The 19,479-nt window shown below is 43.1% G+C and overlaps 1 pseudogene; it reads right to left on the bottom strand.

Annotated features, from left to right (window-relative positions):
- On the bottom strand, positions 1–1,605 carry LOC129446062 (uncharacterized; annotated as a pseudogene).
- Positions 1,606–19,479: the final 17,874 nt, after the last annotated feature.

The raw sequence follows: 19,479 nt of genomic DNA, 5'->3' as shown, positions 1-19,479 counted from the left end.
TAATACAATTTGTTTTATTCAAAAAGTTTGAATTTGTTTTCCTCTGCCTTTTTGACAACGCCTTTTGCATTTTCATAGTTAAGTTTTGCTGCATTCTTTATTGCATCTGAAACGGAATCAACGTCTTCGGCTGCTTTATATCCAGTGACTCCTCCTCCAATTGCTCCCGCAAAAGCTGCAGCTCCCAAAATGACACCTGCAGCAACTCCTGAACTTGCTGCTCCAACCCCTGCCATACCTGCAGCAATTCCTGAACCTGCTGCTACAATACCGGCTCCTGGGAGACCTGCTGCTCCAATAACAGCTCCTGTGATGAGACCTGCTGCTTCAATACCAGCTCCTGTAATGAGACCTGCCTCTGCCACTGCTGTTCCTGCTGCTCCACCTGTGGCTCCAACAGCTGCTGCTGCTACTCTTGTGGCTTTTGCAGCTGCTGCTGCTGCTTCTGTAATGCTGCCTGCTTTAAGTAAAGCCACAACGGATGTTACTGCAACACCAATGCCAAGGAATGCACCAGTCAGTGTCCCCGTTGTCACTCCTGCAAGTTTAATGAGAAGTTTTTTGTTAACAATCTTCTTCCCTACTTCTCATTTTTCTTCTGGAGACATGTTTTCCTCTTTGATGTCCTTTATCTCCTCTTGAATTTTTCCTCTACTATTTATAATAGCTCATTGGTGTAGCAGCTGTTCTTATTGTCTTTTAAATTCTGCTCTACGGTTAACAGAAGATTTTTCACCTGGACCTTGTTGCTCTTGTATCCCATGTAGCGTTTGTTCCAGTATTTACTGTCAATAACATGGCAGCTACCTCCACATTTATCAACAAGCTCCTGTAATTTTGAACTCCTCTTCACAAATTCCTCTATAGTTTGACCCTCAAGTTGTTCACCGTGAGTGAATAAAACCACTTAATGTTTAAATGTATGCTCTCCACAACATTCTAAAATTGTATCCACAATCTCCATTTCATGCTCTGTGTACCTTCCAACCTTTAAAACAATGGCAAAGACATCAGGACCTGGAGCGCATTCAATAACAGATCTAATAATCTCCTTTTTGATAGTCTCCTCTTCAATACTTGTGTCCATAAATCCAGGTGTGTCAATAGCTGTGATCTTTTTCCCATAAACATTACAATCTCCACTTATACATTCATATGTCACAGATTCAGGTGAAGCTTTACTCATGAATAGGTTCTGTTTAAGAATGGTATTCCCAGCGCTGCTTTTTCCATCTCCTGTTTTCCCAAGAAGTACAATCCTCATGTTTGGTCGAGAGTCTGTGGCTATTTGAAAAATATTGTTATTAAACAAATTATCTTTAAAAATAATAGATAGTTTTTCCTTAAATGCATAACAACTAGGGGTGTGCAGCGGAGTCAGTATTTGTATCTGTATTTGTATCTGTAACAGTCTCAAAATTATTTGTATCTGTATTACACGAAAATGGCATTTTATATGCATTTTTGCTTTTTATTATAATTATAACTTAAATAACTGTAAATATTTATTAATAATAATAATAAAAAAAAAACAGATCCGAAATGCAACGCAGAGACACGCAAGTGCGCCGCACTATATACACAGAATAGTTGAAAAACATGCGTTTTGACAAGAATTTATGAAAGCATAATAAGCATTACAACAAACTTGCTGAGCTTATTATTATCTATGTCCATATAGCATTTGCTCGAACATAACTAATTGTTTAAAAAAAACGTTCCCATTAATCTTCATCTAAATAAATAAATAATCAGATATTCGGTTAAAATTTCAAATAACAGTATTTCAAATAACAGCATGCAGTTTTGACTTAGTTCAAAACAAGCAACATGATTTTAAACAATAAGGTAATTAGAAAGATTTAATTAAAATGTTTCAGTTGTTATTTGCTTACTTTATTTTTATGTTAATTCATAATTAATAGTCATAGTAATCTTCAGTTTAAATTTTGCTTTTAAAATGTTATTTTCATATTTTTAGCTATTTACTTATTTATTTTATATTCACCAAGATTGACAATAAAGCTTGCTTGCACTAGAAGTAATTAAAAGATCATCTACGGGAGTCAAACAGAGACACAGAGTTATTAACGAATATTTTATTATTAGAGTGCAGAATTGAATCAAGCTTTTTTGGTCTTGTGTAATTAGATAAAAGGAAAAAACCAAAAGGGTCATTTTTTACAACTGGGTTTAAAGAAGTTTGATATTAACAGCGTTTTTAAGATTTTAAACTAATTCCAAAACAACTCGCGTTTTTAAATAAGGGTTGCACCGAAAATGTCATTCATGTAATTTTATAGATTGCACTCATTCACTTCACATTGATTCACGTGATTATGCCCGGCCAAATATTTTCTCTGTTATTCGGATGAATTCGTTATTCGTTTTGAAGCCATTATCCGTGCCCTTCCGAATAACGTATTCGGCTTCGGGCACATCCCTAGTATGATCGGAACGCTCAAAAAGACGGGATAAAGCATTGGGTTTGGTGTTTTTGGAACCCGGACGGTAAGAGAGTGTAAAATCGAAACGGCCGAAAAAAAAGAGCCCACCGAGCCTGCCTGGAGTTAAGTCTTTTGGCAGTTCTAATGTATTTGAGATTCTTATGGTCCGTCCACACAATGAAAGGTACCCCCGACCCCTCAAGCCAGTGACGCCATTCCTCCAGTGCTAGTTTGACTGCCAACAACTCTCGATTGCCAATGTCATAGTTAACTTCCGCAGGAGATAAACGATGAGAGAAAAACGCTGTCTGAGGATGCGCGCTGGGAAAGAACTGCTCCTACTCCCACCTCTGACACATCGACCTCCACTATGAATTGACGTGAACGATCAGGGGTGACGAGAATGGGAGCTGAAACAAAGCAGCTTTTAAGTTTGGCAAACACCGTCTCGGATGCGTCTGACCACCTGAACGTCCAACTAGGGGAGGTCAAGGCGGTCAGAGGTGCGACTAGTTGGCTGAAATTGCGAATAAAATGCTGGTAAAAATTGGCGAACCCCAGAAATCGAGATTCTGGGGATGGCCAATCCACCACAGCCTTAACCTTGTCAGGATCCATGCGAACACCCTCAGTCGAAATGATGTGTCCTAGAAAAGAAACAGACTGTGTATGAAAAACGAATTTTTCCGCCTTGACAAAAAGCCCATTCTCTAGCAACCGCAGAAGCACTCGTCGTACGTGTTGCAAATGTTCCTGGAGAGACGAAGAAAAAATCAATATGTCATCCAGGTAGACATATATGAACGGATCTACCATGTCTCGCAACACGTCATTAACGAGTGCTTGGAAGACCGCCGGCGAGTTTGTGAGCCCGAAAGGCATGACGCAGTACTCAAAATGGCCTCTAGGGGTGTTAAACGCAGTCTTCTATTCATTCCCCTTCCTAATGCGGACCAAATGATAAGCGTTATGTAAGTCCAATTTAGTGAAGAGAGACGCTCCCTGCAACATCTCGAAGGCTGAAGACATCAACAGCAAAGAATAAGTATTCTTTACCGTTATGTTATTCAACCCTCGGTAGTCAATGCAAGGTCGCAAGGATCCGCCCTTCTTACCCGCCCCCGCTGGAGAAGAGGAAGGCCGAATGAACCCCGTAGATAGAGAATCAGAAATGTATTTCTCCATGGCCCCCATCTCTGGAACAGATAGAGAGTATAACTTGCCTTTAGGCGGAAACGTACCTGGCAATAAATCTATAGCACAGTCATAGGGAAGATGAGGAGGGAGAGAATCAGCCCGAGATTTACTGAACACTTCCTTCAGGTCGTGGTACTCCGCGGGCATGTTAGACAAATCCACTGCTTCCCCCTGAAACACGGACTCAGAAACAGTTAGACAGGCAGAAACAAGACAAGACTTATGACAATCCTCACTCCAGCTGGTAACGGAACCCAGTTTCCAGTCTATCTTGGGGTTGTGAGTGTGGAGCCAAGGATGTCCGAGGACGATGGGAGAGAGAGAAGAGTCCATGATAAAAAAGGAAATCTTCTCTGTGTGGTTGCCGGAGGTGATGAGGGTAACTGGTGCAGTAGTGTGTTTAATGGTGGGTAGTTGATGTCCATTAAGAGCAAAGGGTGCAATTTGGTGGGTGAGAGGAATGAAAGGAATTTGGAGCTTACGTGCTATTGAACTGTCGATGAAATTCCTCTCAGCCCCGGAGTCCAGAAGTGTGTGATCGGTGTGTGCATGGGTGGACCACCGTAGTCTCACCGGGAGGAGAGTAGATGTTGTTGAGGCCTTGAGAGCAGAGAACCCACCCGATAGTAGCCTCCGTCTTACTACCGGGCTTGGTCTTTCACCGGACACCGCTAAAACTGATGACCCGCTTCTTCACAGTATAAGCACAGTCCCTGGGATCTCCACCGGTTCTTCTCCTCCCGGGAAAGCTGAGCTCGACCCACCTGCATGGGCTCTGGATCTGGGAGAACGTTGGTGGAGGTCTCGCTGGAGGGGCTGTGGAGCTCAGGTCTACGTGGTATGACGGTTGAAGTCTTCCTTCTAGCAGCTTGAGTAAGTCTAGATCGACCCGGATCGCCAAATCCACCAGCCCATTGGGAGATGATGGCAGCTCCGCTGTGATGATCTCCCGTTGGATCCGATCCGTTAGCACATGCAGGAAATGATCCCACCTCCTCGTTCCACCTACACCGCCGCCAGGGTGCGAAACTCGATGGCATAATCCGAAACCGATCGATCCTCCTGTCGGAGTTTGTAGAGGAGTCTAGCAGCTTCTCTCCCGGCCACGGAGCGATCGAAAACCCTCTTCATTTCTTCGGAAAGGAGGGTAAACGAGGAGCAGCAGATGTCTCTATTTTCCCACACCGCCGTCCCCCAGAGGGCAGCCTTGCCCATGAGTAGGGATAGCGTAAATGCCACTTTCGTCTCTTTGAGGCAGAACAACCGGGGCTGTTGAGCAAAGTGGAGAGAACAGTGAGACAAAAAAGTGCGGCAGTAGTTGGGCTCACCAGAATATTTTTCGGGAATGGGTAGACGGGGCTCCGGTGGAAAACTACCCCCTGAAGGTGAAGATAGTGCGGGCGGCATGAGTGGCGCAGTGGGTAGCGGTGGGTGTTGCGATCGCTGGGAGAGCTCGGACACCTTTGCCACCATTGCATGGACGGCCTTACGCATCTCGTCAATGGATTTATCTTGATGATCCATTCTTGCCAGTGTACACTGAAGCAAATCCTCTAGAGTAGAGGTGGGTTGATCTCCTGCTGCTTCCATGTTGGCCAGATTCTTCTGTAATGACACGTAAAGAGACGGAAGCAGTTGCAGGTGAAAACACAATGTTTATTAAATGACACAGGGGAAATCAATGACTGAATAGATGGCCAGGCAGGACAAGTCCAGTGTTGTTGGCAATGGTGACGAAAGACTACGATGGTGAGTTGGTGATGATGATGTTGATAGCAGTGTTGGTGGAGTGGTGAGCAGTGGTGAAAATCCAGGCTGAACACGGGACCATCCACACGAAGACGACAGCAACAACAAACAATCCAATTCGAAGACACGATAATCCAAACAAGATGACACGGGAATCCAGACAACACGAGAGGCAAACATAGAGTGAGAATCTGGCGAGGAACAGAGAATTATGTGAGTATTTATGGAGAGAATGTAATGATGAGCAGCTGGAGCGAGACAATCAACACACAGGTGAACGGGATCATACTGATACACATGGCAGAGCGGTGAGTAAACACACACAAATGTCACAGGTCAGAGCGGACCACAGATATTGTGAGTCTCGCCCCTCCCTAGTTTCCACCTCGAGGAGGTCCCAAGAGCACCCCAATGACCAGACACACAGAGAGCATAAGTAAATTTAAAACAAACTTTATTAAATTATTTAAAAGGTATATAGGGAGAGGGGGAAAGGGAGGCTAAAATCCTACTCTTGGCCAGAGAGTAACAGTCTCGAATCGCTTGGACTCCGTCGCAGGAAATCTCAGGTGGGTCCTCCACTCCTCTTTTCTCCGTTTATGCGATGACAATCAGGTTATTCACAATGTGCCCTTTGTTCTGTGTGGCAGGAGGACTGTCCACAGCCCTTTCCTTAACGTACAAGATGCAGATGGTAAGTATCACGAATTTTAGATGTAGGAAGAGTACCTGATGCTATGTGGGGCGAGTTTCTGGCCGGCCCAGTGGATTGGACTCCTGAGCTTCTAGACACAGGTGCGATTGCATAATGGCTGCCAGGATCCGGCATAACCCGTCCTGGTGGGTATACAGAGGGCAAACACTGACTTGTATCGCTGGGTGACAGGTCGACGTATAAACAGACACTCTGGAGCCTTCCCGGGTGCTACGCCACCTCCCGACCTTGGGCGTTCAGGTGGGTATTCCAGAAGGGTACGTTGGATCTGCGCTAGAGCATACAGGTAAGTAAAATAGGACAGCACACTGGTTTTTAGCTTTAGGCGTATGGTCAGTGGACAGAGGGACAACTGGATCGTTACAAGGGCATACAGGTGAGTATACAAAGGGTATCTGGATCTTCACTGGGGCATATACGGTAGGTGTACGAAGAGTAACTGGGTCTTCACTTGGGCGTACAGTAAGTGTATGACACACTACGTTGGCTTTAGCGTTGGGCGTATGGTCAGTGTACAGAGGAACAACTGGGTCTTTACAAGGGCATACATGTAAGTGTACAAAGGGTAACTGGGTCTTCACTTGAGCACACAGGTAAATATACGACACAATACGCTGGCTTTAGCTTTGGGCATACAGTCAGTGTACAAAAGGGCAACTGGGCTTTACGTGGGCATACAGGTAAGTATACAAAGGGCAACTGGATCTTCACTTGAGTGTACAGTGTGTATACAATATGATGCACTGGCTTTAACTTTGGGCATACAGCGAATATACAGAAGGGCAAGAAATGGATATAACTCACAGACCTTTAGGGAGGTGGACATCAGGCTTTAGCCTTCTCTGAAGCTTTGAGGGGCTGGGGGTGAAGATATCTTCGCCACAACGCTGGCGGCCTTCTTCGCCCGGCAGCCTCTCCGGACAACACTCCACACGGTCCCTTACGACCGTAACCAATGCTTTCAAGACGAATGGAGCCGTAGGCTCGAACCTGTCAGGCAAATGGCAAGGCAGACACACAAACTTCTTCTTGAATTTCACTTTGCTCTAGGGAATATATGGGAAAGGATATACCACCTCTTGGCTTCGAATGAGGGTAGATAGCTGTGCAGGTTGAAGGCTGCTATGTAGGGCCTAACACGGCCTCGGCTGGCGTCACCACACAAGTAAGTTCAGGTAAGTAATTTCACCCGAGGTGTACTATGATGGGTGGGTCGAACGCTTCCCTCTCCTCTCTTCCAATCAACAGGACAAGAGATCTAGACAGGGGCGAACCTTTGAAGAGACTCCACAACAGGTAGTAATACACACACAGCTGATTTTCTTATACAGCAGCCAAACTTCTCACCAATACCGTTCCCCACGATATTCCCACTGTTCTTACTTGGCGTTGCTGCCTTCCCACCGTCACGTGGGTGAAAGGACTCAGGCTGTCACCAGCGGCATAGATGTGAAAGTGGTCATTTACCAGCACCAATGCTTAATATCTTCACAGGATTTCTGTACGGCCTAAAGGTTGGTTACTGACAACATGGACACAGCACGACACTGCAAATTCCAAGTGTAAATGTCACACACAGGGGCTGGCTGTGGTTTGACTAAAGCCACGCCCCTCTTTAACTTCCACCTCGAGGAGGTCCCCAAAGCCAACCCAATGACCAAACAACAACGAGAGCAGGTAAATATTAAAACAATCTTTATTTATTAAATATTTAAAAAGATGGGGAAATGGGAAAAGGGCAATTAAAACTAAATGGACTCTGGCTCCGCCCTCCAGGCAAACGGCGGCCACGGGTAGGCAGGGGAAAAGGGCAACGGGGGTCCAGACCACCGTACGCCGGGGGAAAGGAAACGTCAGGCTCCTGCCTGGTCCCTGATATCCGTGGTGCCCTCCTTCTTCCTTCCTGGAGGCAGAGTACAAAGCAATGTAATTGTTGAGTGGATTTTTCACTGTCTGTGTACCTTTATCTGCTCAGCAGGGGGTCTTCGCCCCACGTGCTTTCACGTTTCCTTGTTGTAACGTTCACTCTCTTTCTCTCTCTCTCCACAGGCAGCGGCTGGGACACAAGACACAGTTAGTTCGACTTGGTTTAATCTCACCTCTTCGCTGATCACAGCCTACGGTAAGTATGAGGTTCGCACTATTGGTTCTCTCTGGTGTTCACTCTCTTTCTCTCTCTCTCCACAGACAGCGGCTGGGACACAAGACACGGTTAGTTCAACTTGGTTTAATCTCACCCCTTCGCTGACTACAGCCTACGATAGGTATGAGGTTCACACTATTCGTTCTCTCTGGTGTTCGTTCTCTTTCTCTCTCTCTTCACAGGCAGCGGCTGGGACACAAGACACAGTCAGTTCAACTTGGTTTAATCTCACCTCTTCGCTGATTACAGCCTACGGTAGGTATGAGGTTCACACTACTCGTTCTCTCTGGTGTTCGCTCTCTTTCTGGCTCTGGGTGGGGTGTTCTCCTGCTTCTGCGAATCGTAGAGTTGGGGGGTATTTAATTTGGATGCATTAGGAACGGCGGACTTACGTTATTTGATTTCCTCCCAGGGAGTCAGGTGGAACATGCAGTTTTCCATATATTATCGGGGGCGAACCCTCTCGACGAGCACCTTGGTCACAGAGGGGTGTAAACGTCGCACCGTCACACCAAGGCCGAGCGCTGCCCTCTCGTCACCGTTAAGCGATCTTCCACCGGACAGGGGCGTCCTTTTGTAGGGACCTCGGGACGGGCGGGATTCCTACACCACATTCTCTGCAACAGTAAATATTACGTAGGTCACGTCATCCACAATAACAATCCTTAGTCGTACTCACACATCCACTAGCTTCCAGCTCTTCACCGCCGCTCTTCAGCAACCCCCCGAAATGTCTACACAGGGGCTCGTTTCAGGACACCACTCCGTCACTTGTAACCAGAAGCACGCTCATAACATACAGTATACTAATTTCCACCAGGGCCAGCAGCCTCTTCGTCCTCCCGGACAAAATGTATGAAGGCGGGGGTTTGTCTGACGAGACACACACAGCAATGCACAGCAAAAATACACAGCACCACGCTAAAGTGAAAGCTCCACAGCATAAAGACCCACCACACTTATGTGCACACAAAGGACGCCCGTCTTCGCCCGCTTTGCCCGAGTCCGATTGGCTATGGATCTCGCGGCCTTAGTGGTGGTCCCGTCACTGTGGCTGGCTTCAATTCAAGTTTCTCGGCTCACCCACCACGCTATCTTAGGGGTAGGGTCGCCCTCCTTCTTCCGGAGGTATCCACTAGAAGACAGGTTAGTAATACACAGTGTCTGCACAACAATACTGTTACTCACGAATACTTTAAAGTGTTTGTCTCACTTCCCTTTGCTCTGGTCCACACAACCGGCAATGTCAACTCTGTAACAGTGCGTCTCTTCCAGCGTTTCCACAGTACACTTACAGTTGGTACTCACACAACACTCCGTTTCTCCTCTTCTTGGTGTGTCTTCGTATGTATCGTTTCCGTTCGCTTTCCAACCTTTAAGGTTTACAATGTTCTTCCAACGTATAACTCCAGCTTGAAGAGAGAGTCAGACCGCCAGCAGTAGCGCGTCGAGTGAACACACACAGTGACAACAATCACAACGCACCAACGTTTACAAAAGCACCCCAAACTGTGATTTAAGCTGATCTTAAGTACCATCCTGTTCGGCGTATCCTCCAATCATCGACCGCTCCTGTTAACTAGGCCCAGCTGTATCTAATTCGCCGATTTTCCTCCTCGCGGCACTACCAGAAGTTCCGGTGTTCTTCCTTTCCGGTCCGGGTGGAGCACTTCCGGGCGGAACCAAACTTCCTAAATTTTGGTTCCGCCCCTCAATGATCGTCACCTTGTGACATAAACACACAGGAAAGCAGAAGACTCACCCACCGCACTCCACACACTCGTAGTGAAAATAAGGTCAGTACCACATCGGGCCAGGGACTCGTCCTGAGATTCGTAGAAGACCTGGTGCTACAAGTGACCAGATGGAAACGTTGCCGTGACGATAATCCAACGTCCTCTCCCTTTAGCGTTTCCTGGCTCACCCACAACTCCTTCCCACGGTGGGGCCACTCACACACTGTGCCACAACTCACAAAGGGCTCACTGGTTGTTTTACACTCATAGGAACACGCTGACACAATGGTAATTTGTTTGGGGTACTCACACCCTTGTTGACACGAGGTCTCTTCCTCTTCCTTCCAGATACTGAATGGCAACACAGCTCACCATGCAATCTCTCTCTGGGGGGACCTCCCTCGGCTGTATTTCCGGTAAGCTTTTCTGTTTACAATCCTGTCACAGTTCTTTACACATTTCCATAAGGCTTTTCAGCAATAAATAACAACAGGGGTATACTCAGCCCAGTCTGCACATGCAAATCCTTGCTTCTCTTCGCCTCAAACAACAATATCCCCCACACTTCCGTCCTCTTCGCTCACCCAAGCGCCTTATCTCACCCGCCGCATCGGCTAGAATAAAACTGCAAAATCTGAGGTTTTCGAGGCTTTCTTTATACTCCTCCTCTTCTTCACATTGCCCAATCCGCGATCGCCACGCTCGTCTGCACGCCTGCGATCGATAAAGCCCTGATTTCATTTACCCGGAGTTCCCGGAAGTGGCTGGTGTTCGGGGATTATGGTCCGGGCGGAACTGATCTCCATCACTTTTAGTTCTGCCCTTAAAAAGTCACTCCGTGACACAAACACATGACACGGAGGAAACAATGGATTTCCTACCATGACAGTGTGTTTACCGACACAGTGTTTTCTGAATGCTTCCATCACCGAATAATATTTCTTTCGCTCTGACTCACCCAACGGTAATAGGGCGAAGATGTCATCTGCTTCGTCTCCTATGGCATATAACACGAGTTTATCTGGTATTTCTCAGTTTTTTTTCATTTAATCCAGATGCTAGACGAAAGTGCTCGAACTGTCTGATCCATCTCAGATACTCCGCCGAATTTGAAAAAATCAAACGGTTCTGGAAGCGATATCTGCACTGCTGCAACAGCCATCATGCAGTTTGCTTTATGCCCGTGGTTCTCTGTAACCTAATCTTTAGGTTCACTTCTGACACCATGTATTATACCCTATGTGCTTTCTTAATAAACATGCAGTACACCGTCATGTCCAACTCACATAGTGAACAACTGTTTATTCTTCCGCCCCCTCCCACATACATCATCACACCGCGCTCTCCTGTGGATTATGGGTAATGCAGTCCCTATTGTTACATAAACAGCCTGTGTACTTAGTAATGATGGGAATGCTGGCTAAGCTGCTTTTATTACAGATGTCTATGTCATTAGTTGAAGTGACAAGAAGGTCCCTGTTAAGGTTCTGAGAGATACCATACCAAGTCCAATCTGAGTAATTTATTTTGGAATCTATTCTGCCTTTTTTTACAGAAATCCGATACAGGGAATAGTGTGTTAATTTGAGGTATTAGATTGCAAACACTTTCCGTCCTCTTGCATAATGTGTTCCTTCAATCTGATTTTGTAAATGCATGCTGGGAGTTCTCTGCCATTGGAGGGAGTTTCAGTTACCTTGGAGAATAATCTGTTGGGTGACCGTATATGGCATGAAGTTCCACCTCCACCTGTGGTAACTATTTCACCTGTTTCTTTTGGTGAGGATGATATTTTTCAGCAGTATCCAGAGGTATTTGTGTCGTGTGCACTTACATGTGTTATGAGTAAACAGAATGCTGATGGCGTGAAACTGTTGATGCTAAGGTCAATTATAATTTAAAGTCAATTACAAGACCCGCGGGCCAAATCAGGCCCATTGCACATTTGCATCCGGCCCGCGCAATGATATAATTTTTTTATTAATCTTGGCCCGCTTCAATTCAGAATACGCAGCATTGCAGTACAAACATGCTGCGCGCCAAACGTGTGAGCTTGCGTCTGAAACCGCTCCATCGTTCACTCATTCACTATTCCCTATATAGCAAATGACAATTGAGTCCACTATATGGGGAAGGGAACGAAAATGAGTGAGCGATATAAGTATAATTAGGGCCAAGCTAAAATAATAAATTAAAACATTAATAATGCCTGCCTTTAATTAAACTGACAAATGAGATAAAATTTTATTTTATCTTGGCCCTAATCCTCATTGGTACTCCTTTACAGTCTAAACTTACTATAATAATTAAGAACTGGAATAGGTAATAGGTACTTTACAATAAAGCGCACAGCATAACGTCTAAAAGGGCGTGTCCGAATCCACTTTTGCTAATTTAACGAGGGGAAAAATGGTTTGTACGGCGAGCGGATGGTCGAAAAGGGTTGATCCTATTTTTTTAATGAATAATGGGAGTATTTTGGGCATAACGTGCAATAAACCAATGAGAGTCTCAGCTCTCATCCCCTTTAAAAGCCTGTTGCGTTGGTGCAATGTCTAATCCCTATTAAGATGAGGGACTTTGTAAACTGAAAAACTAAGCGGAGGAAGAAGATACCCAGTTTAAGATTAATGTTAAATAATTGTGTTGTTTTTCACTTGTATTGAAATTTTTATTTTTTTATTAAAACCTTTAAAACCCGTTTTCTTTTAGTCATGGATGGAAAAAAGCAGGCTTTTAATTGCTTTAAATGGCTATCCAATATCATCAAAAAATTATTTACAAGTATTAGGGCTGAAACGATTCATCGAGTTACTTGAATAACTCGATTCAAAAAATTCATTGAGGCAAAAATTCTGCCTTGAAGCCTCGTTAAATTCCTATGACGCGCACTACATGCGCCGTGATCTGATTCACATGGATTCCATGATGATTACGGTCATAATTTCATGTATAAACCAGTGTGAGGATGAAATTAAGAAGTGTCCTGATACATAAAGATATATTTAATCGTTTCATGTTGTTCCTCGGGGGTGACGGGTTTTCAATAAGCAAATATAAAAGCACAGAGACATGACGTATCTCTACAGTGGGACAGTCAGTCGAGTGTTTAATACATGGAATATACAGAGACTTCTTGTTTTTAACCTTTTCAGGTGATGGTTTAAAATGTCACAACTGTCCCTGGTGTGAGTTTTTTTTAAACGGCAATTTTTAATCGACTTGTCGAGTTTTTATGGCTACACATTAAGCTTCACGCAATCAGACAGCAGCAGTAACTTATTCTTCTCATTCAACACAATGTAAGTTATTTAAACAAACCACAGTAAACATATTAAACTCCTATTACATGTTTTCAGTATTGTTTTCGTTTTATGAAAATATTATTATACAGTAAATAAGACATGAGCTTATGAAATTATTTGCTTAAAAAACATCATTTAAAACATAACAAAAGTAACAGTATGCGTAAACACATCACAAACTACTATAAACATTAACTAGCAGTTAATGTCGTAGGCTATATGTATTGTAATCTAATTTTTGTAATAATATATAGTAGCAGAATGATATAGTAGCAGAATAAATAAATCAGCATATTTTATCAGCATAATATGTTGTTTTTGAATAATTATTGTATTTATTGTTCAATGTCAGTTTCTATGAAAGGTTTTACTGGATGGATGTGTGGATACAGTTAATAGATGCACATGCGCCACATAAACATTCAGTTCTTGTGCGTGTATTTTAGTTAAAACAACTGTTTTGTAGAGATTTACTGCGTTTGTATAATCTATTATGGCAACCCCTAACTGCACAAATTATGCCGGTCTTCCTGGATTTCATAATAAGCATTAAAATGCCAGTCAAAACGGCAGACTCGTATCCCTCGCAAAGGACTACTATTAGCTGTATTGGCTCACCGGAAGTTTTACCCATCTAAGCTCAAGCTGGCGTCGCCCACATTTACGTCAGGAATAGTGTGGATAGCTTATAAAAGAACCGCTTCACACACACACACCCTCGTCTCTTTCACGCGAGTCAGACCAATCGCGCAATGCATCACATATGCTTAAACTTTTATGTAGCCACGCAACAATAATTTCAGCTGCATGCATTCACTGTATACAGCGGGATGTGATGTTCTGATTTTTCGAACGGATTCTTCACCTAAAATGTACCACAATGCAAGTGCTGCAAACCAAATGCAGCGTTCTATTGAAAATGAATGTATTTCTACCATACCATACTGCAATGAAGCAACTGAACGTCTGACTGGGGTGTCACTCTTCCTCACGGACAGCACGCGTGCACACACACACAAACACAGGTGCACACACACACACACACACACACACACACACACACACACACACACGCAGGTTGTTACCATAGCAAATACGCTCAACCCAGAAAGTATATATTATTTGTTAGTAGCCTAATCGTAAATGCTGCAGGTGTAGACATGTACATATAGTGTAGACATTAGGGGTGTCACGATTCTCCAAATCCTCGATTCGATTACATTTTCGATTCTGATGTCACGATTCAATTCGATTCTCGATTTTTAAAAGATTTTTTTAAGACAAAAAATGATATGCCTTTATTATTATTATTATTATAGTTTTTACATTAACATGCACATTGCGTGCTTTTCCTCGCATGGGGGTTTGTGGGCTTTACTTTATGCGAGAGAGCTTGTAGAGAGAGAATTCCTTCTTGCACGCAGATAGACTTAATGCGCGCGTCTTGGACTCCTATTATCTAAAATAAAACCGGTGCGTCATAAGCAGCTGCGCTTCTCTCTGTCTCACGTGCACGTGCTCTCACATCTGTCCAAAGTCTAAACATAAACTAAAGTAATAATCCTTATCTATTTGTTCAGTTTTATGCGTTTCATGCGAGCTGAAGCAAACTATCCCTTTTGCTTAAAATATAACCGGTTTCATTTTGGCGGCTCTCTCGTGCACGTGCAGAGAGCTGCGCTCTGTCCGAAGTCAGATCACTAGGTAGTAATCCTGTTTATGATATGGATTTCAAGGAGTTGTAGCATTACATCCCTCGTGTTTAAAATAAAAAACGTGTTCCGCTGGAGGATGTTTTTAAAGGCACCTCAGAGGTTTTTTCCCTCGCTTGGCAAGCCAGCCGGACGTGACATGGAGTGTGGCAGCATCGACGATCCCATTTTTTAATTCGAAGTTCGAGGTTGTAACTTAATTTCGATCGATTTTGATTTACAATCGAAATCGTGACACCCTTAGTAGACATGTACATAAACCAGATGTCAGGGCTAGATTACAGCATGAATCCTGTTGTGCATATTAATTAAATTAAAGTGCTTAATTGTTGGCACTGGCACTTATAAACATTAAATGGGTAAAAGTTGAAATAAATAGGCTTATTTTTTGGAGCCAAATGTCAATACCTCTGTTTTTTAGAAATAAAAGCCAAATGCTTGAACATTTTACAGCCATGTCATTTTCGTTATGCATTATTTGTTTTGGTTGTTTAAAAACACACACAAAAGTTTATCCGATTAATCGATCGGTTCAGTGCTAGATTAATCGATTAAAAAAAGAATCGATAGCTGCAGCCCTAACAAGTATGTAAGAAAAGGTTTGTACTCTAAAAATACTTTATTTGTAACAAACAGGAGATAAAGAATTTACAAATGGCTCTCCGCACATTTCAGCACTTGGACAGCGTTTTTTTAAGCAAAGAGTTTTTTTAGAGAGTGGCAACACTGTTATCGGAGCTCCGTCGAGTTCATCATCTAAATCCTATTTTCTTACTATCTTGTTCCTAATCTATACAATATAACTTACTAGTTCATCTTAGGAATACTTTACCGTGACGATTATTCAACAGTATCAATAACTGAAACGATTTATCACTGGTAAACACCCAGTATTAGCATATAGCCCGCTAGCATCAACAAACGGGACAACGCTGCTCCGTGCATTGAAGCTCCGTCGAGTTCATTATCTAAATCCTATTTTCTTACTATCTCGTTCCTATCTATATAATATAACGTACTAGTTTATCTTAGGAATACTTTACCATGACAATTATTGAACAGTATTAATAAGTAAAACGATCCATCACTAGTAAACACCTAGTGTTAGCATATAGCCCGCTAGCATCAACAAACGTGCCGGCTGAAGTTAGCACTTGCTCACTGTCTGTTAACTGTAAATCTGCCTTCCTTTTCGATCTAATGGCGGACTCATCCGATGTATGTTTTTCAGACCTTTCCTCACCAGAGCGGGAAGCTGTGAAGGAGTTGTGGCCCGGCATTCGCACCGGCTGACCAACTGGGTGACTGTCAGGCGGCATAGTCACATTCGGCACCCAAATCACGTTCCTGTTTTAATATCAAACAGATTTTCTCCACTCAGCAATACACCGGCTGAGACGTCTGTTAAAGGTGCCCTGGTTATTGAAGATTCTATACTCAGGAACGTTGGCATTGAGGCACCAGCCACCATAGTCGATTGTATACCGGGAGCCAGAGCGTCTGACATTAGATTCAAACTTAAAGTGCTGGCTAATGCTAAACGTAAGTTTTCTAAGATTGTTATTCACGCCGGCACGAATGATACCAGACTCCGCCAGTCGGAGATCATCAAAGATACTATTAAAGAGGTGTGTGAAATTGCAAAAACAATGTCAGACAATGTAATTTGCTCTGGTCCCCTCCCCGCCTACCGGGGGGATGAAACTTACAGTAGATTAGTGTCTCTTCATGGCTGGATGTCAAAGTGGTGCCCTCAGCATAACTTAGGGTTTATAGACAATTGGAAGCATTTCCAGGGAAGACCTGACCTGCTAAAGAGAGATGGCCTCCATCCGTCTCCGGAAGGAAGCAGTGTTGCCAACTTGGCGACTTTGTCGCTAGATTTAGCGACTTTTCAGACCCCTTTAGCGACTTATTTTCAAAAAAGCGACTAGCGACAAATCTAGCGACTTTTTCTGGCGTTGCTGGAGACTTTTGGAGACTTTTTACGTGACATTCACTCTTCTCAATGAGCAGCTACCGCTGCTTCTGTGGGCTCCACCCCCGTCCCAAAGCATTCACAGGCGGTCTAGTCCTTGCGCAGCAGAGCAGAGTCTCTCCCAGCTGCAGTCAGGGCAGGAGAAGTGGTTAGTTTATCTGCGTCCAGACGGCATAATCGTGCATGTGGGAAGCCGGAGCAGGTGGATCCCGCGATGGCTTACATTAATGGCGAGATGTAAATGTAAAATGGTCTTTGAATAAAATGAATAACTCTACATAAAATAAATGTACTTGAGGGAGCTGAGCAGCAGCACATTTAGAACAGACAAACTGTACGGAGCTGACGCGTTAATGGGCTATTTACCTACAAAACAACGTTTCCCATCATTTATCAGTGTATGTTTTGAAACTGGACTGTTTGGCCATATAAACATGAACATACACACATTTCGTTTTATGAGAACATAAGCAGTTAAACAAAGAAAACATTTTCAAGCATTCATGTGTATTAAAATAACATTTTTGACAGTTCAGAGAGAAATAGAAGCGTGAAATAATGTAGTAAGCCAATGTAGTAAAAATGCAAATGCGACGTGATGAAGTCACTGTTATGCAAATGACGCAATGACGTAATCTAGCGACATTTAGCGACTTTCCAAGCAAGCTTTAGCTACTTTCCATTGAAAATAGTTGGCAACACTGGAAGGAAGTGCTATACTCTCTAGAAATCTGACCAATAGTCTTACTTTTGATATTGTCTGACTTTCCAGGGCCCAGGTCAGGAAACAGACAGATCGGCTTACCCATCAGTCTGTTAGCTGCCTTGACATGTGAAGATCACATATATCCCAGCACATAGAGCCTTTTTTACCAGAGTACCAACACATCTCGACTGTGTCTGTTCCTCGAACAAATAAATACAGAGCACCGTTTACCTCGTCTCGTACAAATCTTATTAACATAAAATTAGAACACAATACATGAACAGATGAAACTCAATGTTAAAATTCGGCCTTCTTAACATTAGATCGCTTACCAATAAAGAACCAATTATCAATGAAATAATTACTGACCAAAACTTAGATGCACTCTGTTTAACAGAGACCTACAGTAGCTTAAAGCAGACGATTACACCAGTTTAAACGAATCCACCCCACAAGACTATTATTATAAACACGTTCCTCGTCTAAAAGGGAGAGGGGGTGGTGTAGCTACAATATACAATAAAATATTCAAAGTAAACCATAAATCCAACCTAAAATTTAATTCGTTTGAAATAATACTGTTAAATATGGAAATTACTGATCGTAACAACAAACGGCTCTCGTTCATTTTAGCTACCATATATAGGCCTCCAGGCCACCACACAGATTTTCTTAAAGAAATAGCAGACTTCCTATCTGAGCTTACAGTCACTGTAGATAAAGCTCTTATCGTTGGTGATTTTAATATCCATGTGGATAATCCAAAAGATGCATTAGGACGTGCGTTTATGGATGTTCTAAATTCTCTCGGCATTAAACAAAATGTGTCAGGGCCCACGCATACTCGTAATCACACACTAGACTTAATTCTGTCACTCGGACTCAATATTAATTACATCGAAATATCACCCCAGAGCGATGCAGTTTCAGACCATTGCCTTGTGTCATACACTGTACTTCTAGATAGGACCGCTCAGTCTACAACATGCTACAGATTAGCCAGAACAATAATTTCCACCACTAAAGATAGCTTTATCAGCACTCTTCCAGACCTGTCTCAAATGAAACATGTAGCAGATAACCGTGAAGATCTGGATATTATAATAGAAAACCTGGACAACGTCTGCTCTAGCACGTTGGATGCCGTTGCTCCCATTCGAAAAAAGAGAATCAAAGAAAAATGCCAGCTCCATGGTATGACCTTCATACTGCAGCCCTTAAAAAAGAATCTAGAAAAATGGAAAGAAACTACCGAAGCACAAAGTTAGAGGTATGGCGTTCAGCATGGAAAGAGAGTGTTCAACACTACAGACAGGCTATAAAAACCGCCAGATCTACCTTTCTATCTTTCCTATCTCAGTATGCTTATTAAAGAAAATCATAACAACCCTTGTTTCCTATTTAGCACAGTTGCGAAACTGACTAGAAACAAAGAACAAATAGAAACCAATAGTAAACTCCAACACAATAGTGATGACTTCATGAACTTCTTTACTAACAAAATTATGTTTATTAGGGAAAACATAGAAACTACGCAAGCAGCCACCACTCTACCAAATAGTACATTTACCACTAGATTACTATGCGAACATCTTGAGTCATTTAAACCTACTACAATAGAAGAGCTCTCTAAATTAGTAACGTCATCTAAATCATCATCCTGTATACTAGACCCGTTCCAACAAAATTACAAAAAGAGGTATTTCATGTAGTGTCAGACACGGTACTTAATATCTTTAACTCATCTCTAGAATTAGGATACGTTCCAACAGCTTTCAAACTAGCAGTTAT

This window comes from Misgurnus anguillicaudatus, chromosome 23 (genome assembly GCF_027580225.2).
Source record: "Misgurnus anguillicaudatus chromosome 23, ASM2758022v2, whole genome shotgun sequence".
NCBI classification, from domain to species: Eukaryota; Metazoa; Chordata; class Actinopteri; order Cypriniformes; family Cobitidae; genus Misgurnus; species Misgurnus anguillicaudatus.
Note: the sequence above shows the minus strand (reverse complement) of the source record. Positions and strands in the feature narration are given on the sequence as shown.